This window comes from Hypomesus transpacificus, chromosome 10 (assembly GCF_021917145.1).
Source record: "Hypomesus transpacificus isolate Combined female chromosome 10, fHypTra1, whole genome shotgun sequence".
Taxonomy (NCBI): Eukaryota; Metazoa; Chordata; class Actinopteri; order Osmeriformes; family Osmeridae; genus Hypomesus; species Hypomesus transpacificus.
Window position 1 is genome coordinate 10822250 of NC_061069.1, and position 8279 is coordinate 10830528.

An 8279-nucleotide genomic window follows, 5' to 3' on the forward strand; every position below is an offset into this window, starting at 1 on the left:
ACACTGATTGATTGAAGACTTGAGAATTGGTGGCAGGTGTACTTCTGACAAATGTTCTACCCGTGGGCCACGGCTTCGATCTGGCTCATGGCGTGAGGACTGAATTGCATACAATCGGCCGTGTCTTCACTTGCCATTTCAGTCACAGTTTTTATAGAGTAGACTCGTGCTGGAAGTGAAATCTTTGTCGCAGTCTGCTACAGGTTTTCAATATTTATATCTCCTCCTCTAGTCCTCTCAGACTGTGCAATCTGACAGGAGTCAGATACCCAGGGCTGATCCCATGCTGAGGAATGCTACCGAAAGAACTTGTTTTACAGGCTTGTCAGAGCAGACCCACTGCTCATACAAACTGCCATTGTAATTGCATCTAGGAGAGGTAGTTTGGTGATGATTGTGTTCAAGGAAAAGGACTACTTTATCTGGTTCATCATGGTGTTTTCAGTTGTTTAAAAAATGTGAGTTGTGCTATCTCGGTGCAATTTCTATTTATTAGCAAATGCAGAAGATGAATGTTATGATTCTCAACAGTGGGTTATCACTGTAACATCCATACTTTAACATATACTTCTATCCTAATGCATACAATTTCTTATTTTGTCGTAGATCCCATTGTGTACTAACTAAACACTAGTGAAACGGTAAAGTTTGCCTTTGAGTTTACTGGGTGTTACTAGGCTACATGGACATTTCCTACAAGCGTAAAACGTGGAGTACGGTATGGGATAAAAGTGTTTACTTATTGGCACATATCAACCTACATTCATTCAGCCTACGTTTGGTTCGGGACGCAGTGTGATGTAAAATAACAAACGCTGCAACAGGAAGTGGGCTGGGAGCGGGGAGGCGTTCAAGTGCTGCACTCGTAATTACAGTAAGTCCTGAGTTTGATCTTAGCAAACTGCACGCTGTTTAGTTCTGCCGCTTCATTATTATTATAATTTTTTTATATGGTGTAATGAAACAGTGCTTCTACTTGTCAACAGCATTGTACCAAACATCGTTTTTATATTTGGCTAAGTTGGTTCAAATGCGTAATTCCACAAATGATACATCAGAGAGTGCGATGGAGACACTGGAATGAGGGATGGCATGACATTATCACACAACAGGAGGTTGAAATTTAATTTCAGAATGTTTCTTTTTTTCTTTGTTTTTGTTAATTGATGAGATGAAACAAACAAATCAAAAAGAATTATGGTCGGTTGTTCATCATCTCTCCCCCTCTAACACAGAATAGGGCTCTCTATCCACGGCCATAATTGGGCTAAAATACTCTCATCAGGGGGCATATCAGTGGACTGAGCCAGGACTCATCTCAAATCCCCTCTGTGTAAGTCCCCACACTGTCTCAGCAACTATTCATCATTGCGCTTCCTTCACGCCTGGAAGGAGCGACTCAGAAGAAAGCAGAGTCTGCATTACAGTCATTCACCACTTTTATGTGAAAATATTCCAATCCCAAAATAGAACAGAGAAGACGGGAACGTCTGCATCAACACGATAATAAAAAGAATGAATAAATTCAATACCTAAAGGGATCGTTTTTTTTAATTAATCTCCAAGTAGAGTGAAAGCCTGCAAGAAAGTAGGAGTGGCCGTGGTCCTCTTGGGTTTTTTCCCCATCCAGATCTCCACAAAGAGAACTCCCCCTCTACCCTCAACTAAAGCAGAAGACAGTAGTCATGTGCACTGCTTGAAAGAAAGCATACTGCATTTTCCCTGAGCAAGGCAGTGATGCTAGGGTCTTCTATTCACCCCTCAGGTGTGTACATAAAAGTTGGCATGATCAAGTTGTTATTCCTGTCTCTCCAACATGTGACTTCCTGGTGACTGTAGTTCAGCTCCCAAACACAGCACATCATTAACCCAGCTTTAAGTTGCTCAGGCTTCATAACTCCACGACTCTCTTCTTGTTCGTACACTCCTCGCCTCTCCTGTCCTCTCCCTCTCTTCTCCTTCTCCTCTCCCTCTCCTCTCTTCTCTTCTCCTTCTCCTTCTCCTTCTCCTCTCCCTCTCCTCTCCTCTCCTTCTCCTCTTCTCGCTTCAGATCTTAACCACCCCTATTGCATTCCAGAGGATTTATGAAAGCTTCAGGGCACGCTGACAGCATTCCAATCTCTTTCCCCTCTTCTCTAACCTCGACCATTCTTTCTCCCTCCTCTCCTGTAAAGTTGAGCTGATGAGTTAGACCTCGCTATTGATCCTTAAATGGATCTGGAGAAGATGAAAAAGGCAACGGTGATGGTCAATTGCATGGCTCAGCTATTGGCAGTGTCCACTCCGATTAGGGGCATCATATGGACATCCAATCCACCTGTGGGCCGATTTGTCAGAGGACTTTGAACAGTGTATGTGCACCTTTTTCATCTAGGGTAGCTGCAACCTCATCTGAACTCACATGGCCCTTTTGGACTCAGCTCATCATGGAGTTCTTTTCCAGAATCTCTACATCTCTGGAGAAGGGAACACTTCGGGGAGATGAGAAACACTGTCCTCACAAACTTATTTTCTGGCTTTTCCTCCCAAAGTTATTAAATGTATAATTTGTACTGTATGGTTTTCTGTTATTTACTGACACCTCAAGACAAGATAATGAACATTTTAATAATTTAAGTCTCGGTAAAAGGCTTCATGATTAATTCAGAGATGAGTGGGTTGTAGATAATCATTTGTAGTAGAGAGAGAACAACATACACCATCGAGCAACATGGACTCCATCCAGATGCTTTTTTCTCCAAGCTGGTAAACAAAGTAAACTCTGCTAGCTAGGAGCTTGCTGTTGTTGTCCCATTACTGTTGAAAGGGTCAGGATACAGGTTAAGATGAAGTCAAGATTGAGGTGAGGTCTGCTTTGTCAAAATAGACATTTAGCGTTGCTTGATAAAATGAAGATCAGGTTCTTTACTTTCCCAAAGAGGATAACGTAATGTCAGTGCCCGGAACATATCAGATGGGAATATTTTGATGTTTAATCAGCGTTTGCATTTCCTTTCAGTAGAATGCAGAACGGTTTCCGTGGTGACTGGGGGAGTTGGCACGGCCCCAGCTCTACAGCTTGTAGGTGTTTTTATGTGGGAGCTGCATGAGGACAGATCAAATGTCAGCCAGAACACCCCTGACACACACATGCACCCACCCACACTCACACAAAGTGGTGACGCACACACACACACAACCACACACACACGTACTGCTTATATCCACCCTATCTCCACCATCTGACATCAAACGTGCCAACGGTGATCAACACTACATTAAAGCACAGCAGGGAACCTTTTTTTATGTTCTAAGTTTGTGATAACCCCGGCAGATGTCAAACGGATGCTACATTCCTCTGCATCCTAGCAGGCTGCAGTATGGTCCTGGTCCTCCTACTTCCCATAATGCTGTGTTTTATGACCACGGGTTGTTGGGGAGATTGACCTAAGAATGAGGAATGGCAAATCAAACAGAGAACTTAAACAGCACAGATGCTTCACAGCACTGCCTGCAACTCATCAGAATACATGCAGTCCATGCATGCTCGACGGCAGACCGTCCATTGGGAATGGACCACAAGTGTGAAGACTGACAAGGCCGATCTGTCTGGGCAGGCATTCACAGCTATCATGCATGATATTGACCCATGACTCCACTCCCCCACCCCCCACCCCCCAGGGCTCGATGCGGCGAGGAGTTCTCATGAATATTTTTGAACATGTCAACATAGGTATCTTCATGTGGCCTGGTGGTGCTGGCTCTGTATTCCTCGCTGCCACAGGAGGGAGAGCTGGGCTGGCTCTCTGTCAGGACATCTTTCACATTGTTTGTCGTATTTTTAACCCTGGTGCTGACTTGCTCTTCCCCTCTGCTGTTGCTGGATCTGCGTTGACAGTCTGTTGAGAATATTAAAAGCAACAAGATTTTGTTGACAGTGTGTTGAATTTCCTTGATGTATTTCCACGGATTTAAACTGTGTCGTACTGTTTATTACTATAAAGCATGCTGTGAAGATAATGGGTACATGGTCAACTTGGCATACATTACCCTTTCATATGAAATTAAGTTCCAGTTTCCCTGACTTTAAAATGATGAATTTTCAGATTCCAAACTTAATTCTTAAGCTTACATTAAGTTCACCATCTGCAATTCATAGACCTAGATTACATTAGAGACCTCAGACTCTGATATCTAGAAATGCTTATTCAGCCGAGCATGAGAAATCTAATAATGCATGTGGAGAGAAAGGTTGAGAAAGTTTTTAGATAAAAGATGTTCTCTTTCTCAAGAGAACTGTCTGCAAATGCACGATCTGACTGACATTTACAGCGCAGCTTTAAACTTTCATGACAAAAGGTCACCGTGAGATTGCGTACAGAGAAGCTAAGAAAGTCAAAATAATAAACAAAAGAAAACAAATGATGCTCTTTGACTTGTGAAGAACCTCTGTGTAGTAGCTTTCATACTGTAGTAAATCTTCAGTGTGTTTGGATTTAGACAAATCTAGACAACTGCGCCAATATCAGACAAGAGTGTTCGAGTTTGAATAATTCTTATTCTGAAACAGTAGTTAGAGAGCAGGACACATGTCAAATCTGGAAAGAAATCGAGAATCTTCAAAGAAAATTAGAGACAGCTGTGAATCATTTTCCGTTCACTGTATCTCTCTAATTACTTTTCATTAGTTAAGTTTCCCTAGTTTATGAATTTGCATGATTTTTCCTTCTTGGTTTCATAGTCCCTAGAACAATTACCGTAGCACATGAATGTAACATTCTCATTGTTGCAAGTAATAATGATTATTTGATAAACTGCAGCTTATTATGCGTATATGTTGTTTCCCCCCAAAACCTGTACAGTTATAAATATTATCCAATCATGGATTTACTTTTTATTCAATATTTTTGAACATGCTTGAAAGACATAACTGCAGAAACGAATCCTTCATTTCTATTAATATGAAGGGTTTGGTTGGGACCTCTCTTGGGCACAGCCAAGTGCGCATCCATAAAACAGGTTATAGAGCTCTGGATTTCCACAGAGACAGTCAGCACAAATTGGAGAATAAATTGATATTTGCAGATGATTGTTATTTGTTCATTTGCAGTTTACTGGAACAGTAAAATCAATTCACTGACTCTTACGATGAAACTCAAGGTCAATGTGAACAAAATGGAAAAGAGTGTGGAATGTCACAGGTTAATAAGTTCTCAGCATCAGGGTCTGTGTCACCGATCTCATTCCGAGCAAATAACGAAAGCAATCTGAACTGAGGGCAAAGCAAACAGAGAAACTAACGTGGGGGGTTGAGAACAAGAAGCTGAATATTGGAGAGGGTGGAAGAGAATGTGGTTTTGTGTGAGTTATTTTCGTTTTGTTTTGTTTTCTCCTCAGAAGTCATTCCTGGAAGTTGCTTGAAAAGTTAATCAAAATAGAAACACTGTTTGAGCCCATATAAGGGTGTTTCAACAAGCCAGTGTCGCAATGAGGTAGTCACAGTCATGATGCACTAAAAGTGGTCCAGGTCTGGAAAACATTTTGTGCAGACCAGTACCCCAGCACCTCAGCTGAACTCTCATTCAGACGTTGCTATGTCAACGCCTCAACTCTGTTTTTCAGTAGCCTACATAGACCGGTGCCCCAAAATCCACTACACCTCAAAACACAATAACAATCAGATTTTTTGAGGACAGGCACAACTTGAGCTACTTCACCATAGGACACCAAGGATAAGGAACACAGATGGAGAATGAATCCAGATACGACTGACAATATGGTGGAAAAGTAGCATGACATGGTTATCACAATAGTAGAGATATAGAGTGTGATGTGGAACACATCACCATGGTTTCATCAGCCCTCTGACATCATGCAGGGTGATATCATGAGCCTGCAACCTGAGGTGGGCATGAAAAAGGATCTCTTGAATACCTCGTCGTAGAACTCATCAATACCTGTTATTGTTACTGCATATTTGAAATCAATCCTCACTCAAATCTCCTCTGGCTGTGCACGATTCTGAAATGAACTCCAGTGGAGATAATGGAGCCAGTTGTGAGGTCTTGATATAACCAATGTCTGTGTCTGGGCTTATTTAGGCACATAATACAGTTCGGCAGGCCATCTGAGGAAGTACAAAATATCTCGATAACCATGTCACACCATTTTAGTTTGAAGAGACACCTTTTCCTCCTCTCTCTCTTTTCTCTCTCTTTTCTCTCTCTTTTCTCTCTATTTTCTCTCTCTCTCCCCCTCTCTCTCTCTCTCTCTCTCTCTCTCTCTCTCTCTCTCTCTCTCTCTCTCTCTCTCTCTATTGTCTGTCTGTGTCCCACCCCCTATATCATGTCTGTTGTATAGAGTTCAGACACTACAGCATCGCCAATGTGCTTTATTTATTTGTATTTATTTAGCTTATTTTTTCTTTATGTAGTTTTCATGGCTATGCTTTTCGGAAATGATCCTCATAGATGATCCAGATGGTCCTTCCCCAGACTAGGGATGTCAGTGATAGAGCAGCAGTATCTGTCAACACCGAAAATATTTATATGAATAGTTAGAAAGACAATGCAGAAGAAAACCTCTACTCCACTAACTCTCCTCTGGTGCATCCAGACACTCTCTATCGAGCTGTCAAAACTGGTTTATAGGAGAATAGAATAAAGGCAAGACTAAGCTCATTAAAACAAGAAGGTGTTGAATAGCCAGCTTATATAAACTCTAATTTCACAAGCAAAGCAGAACGATGCCTTGAGCATGGACTAGATATGCCAGAAATGGGTTTATGCTTATATAAATTATTTTACAGACCATTTTTCATCCATATTATCTTCTCCAAACTGTGTGCAGACTCCTAAAAGCATCTATGCCTCTTTCCTTTCAAAGAGACAGATAATGGCTTACTTCTCCCTAAGACTTCTGAAGTCACCAAAAATGTAAAGGCTCTAAGAATGTTTTTACCCACACAAGTTCATAAGATAAGATAGTTAACATAGTTCAATTTTCGTAATCATTCCATCAAGGTTCTTTCTTGTTATTATCTGACTTGTTTTGTCCCTCTCAACACATGAAAACCCAGCAAGACAAAAACTGATTCCTCATTTCTGAGGCCTCATTACATTTCCTAAATTCTCATGTGAACTCACACAAAAACATTGTTTTCAGGCCCTTGTACTGGTGGAAGAATAATTAATAAGACGACAGCACTCTATCATCCACCTCATCTTCAGTCTAGGGGTGTATTTCTGCATCTGGATTATTACAATCGAAAGGCTTCTATTGATTTTCATTGTGAGAGCAAGAAAGCGAGAGAGCACGAGAGAGAAGAACCAGAGAGAGAACAAAACTAATGACGGTCTGTCATTACATCAATCATACCATGAGTAAGAGTCTCAATGCACCAGTAGTGCACACGCTCTGAATCAAATGCAAGTTCTCTTTTCGGCAGCATTCAAAAAGTACAAAAAGAGCACGTTCTCAGACAGATGGCTCATCTTCGTCAATCTCATCCAACAGTCACCCATAGTCAATGGACTTACATAAGGGTCAGATGTTGGTGTTCAGAACACCGACTTGTGTTCTCATTTTTCATAGCAAACTTCATGCAAAATGTTGTTGTTTTTAGCAACTTAAAGATGAATGGCTTATTTTAGTGCTTTCATGTGCCTAAAGACTTCCTGTCAATGATCATTTGTACATAGTTTTTGTATTTACATAAACACCAGGATCTTTGGAGCCTTGTCTCATTTGTGTGTCAACAAATCAGGTCCCATCAGTTTGTATCATCAAGAGCAGATGTTACTTTAGATAAACACACAAAGAAAGTTACAGTGATTATACAAAGATGGAACATTTAGCTGTTTTCGATCATTTATCCCCTATTTTCACCCAGGGTTGCTTCATCCCATTACTAGAGATTTAATTACACCCCATGAATGAAAAATAGACATATTTGTTTACCAGTATTCAACGCATGCTTCAAGCTCCAAACACTATAAATTTCAATGCTGAATTATGACTTTACAATCTTGCCAATTTGTTCAATCCGTAATCGACCAAACTGTCAAGTGAATTTGCTAATGTTACCAATACATTTATTTTGTATTTATCTGTATACCATAGGCCAAACCACCTCGCAACCCACACCGGGGTCAAAACTGTCCTCCCTTCAGGCCAGCCCTTCATTAGCCACTAGCCATAACCACAGAGAGAGGAAAGAAAGAAAGGAGAGGAAGAGTAGAGTGTGTTACTGTTTTGTCGGTGAACCTTCCTGCAGGGCAAGCTCCTCAGCATGAGTCCTG

The 8279-nt window shown here is 41.1% G+C and overlaps 1 long non-coding RNA gene across 1 annotated transcript; it reads left to right on the forward strand.

Moving 5' to 3' along the window:
* Positions 1-370: 370 nt before the first annotated feature.
* LOC124472890 lies at positions 371-3834 on the forward strand. The gene is made up of 3 exons (XR_006956664.1): positions 371-458; positions 607-1115; positions 1236-3834. It is a non-coding gene; the product is annotated as an uncharacterized LOC124472890 (long non-coding RNA).
* Positions 3835-8279: the final 4445 nt, after the last annotated feature.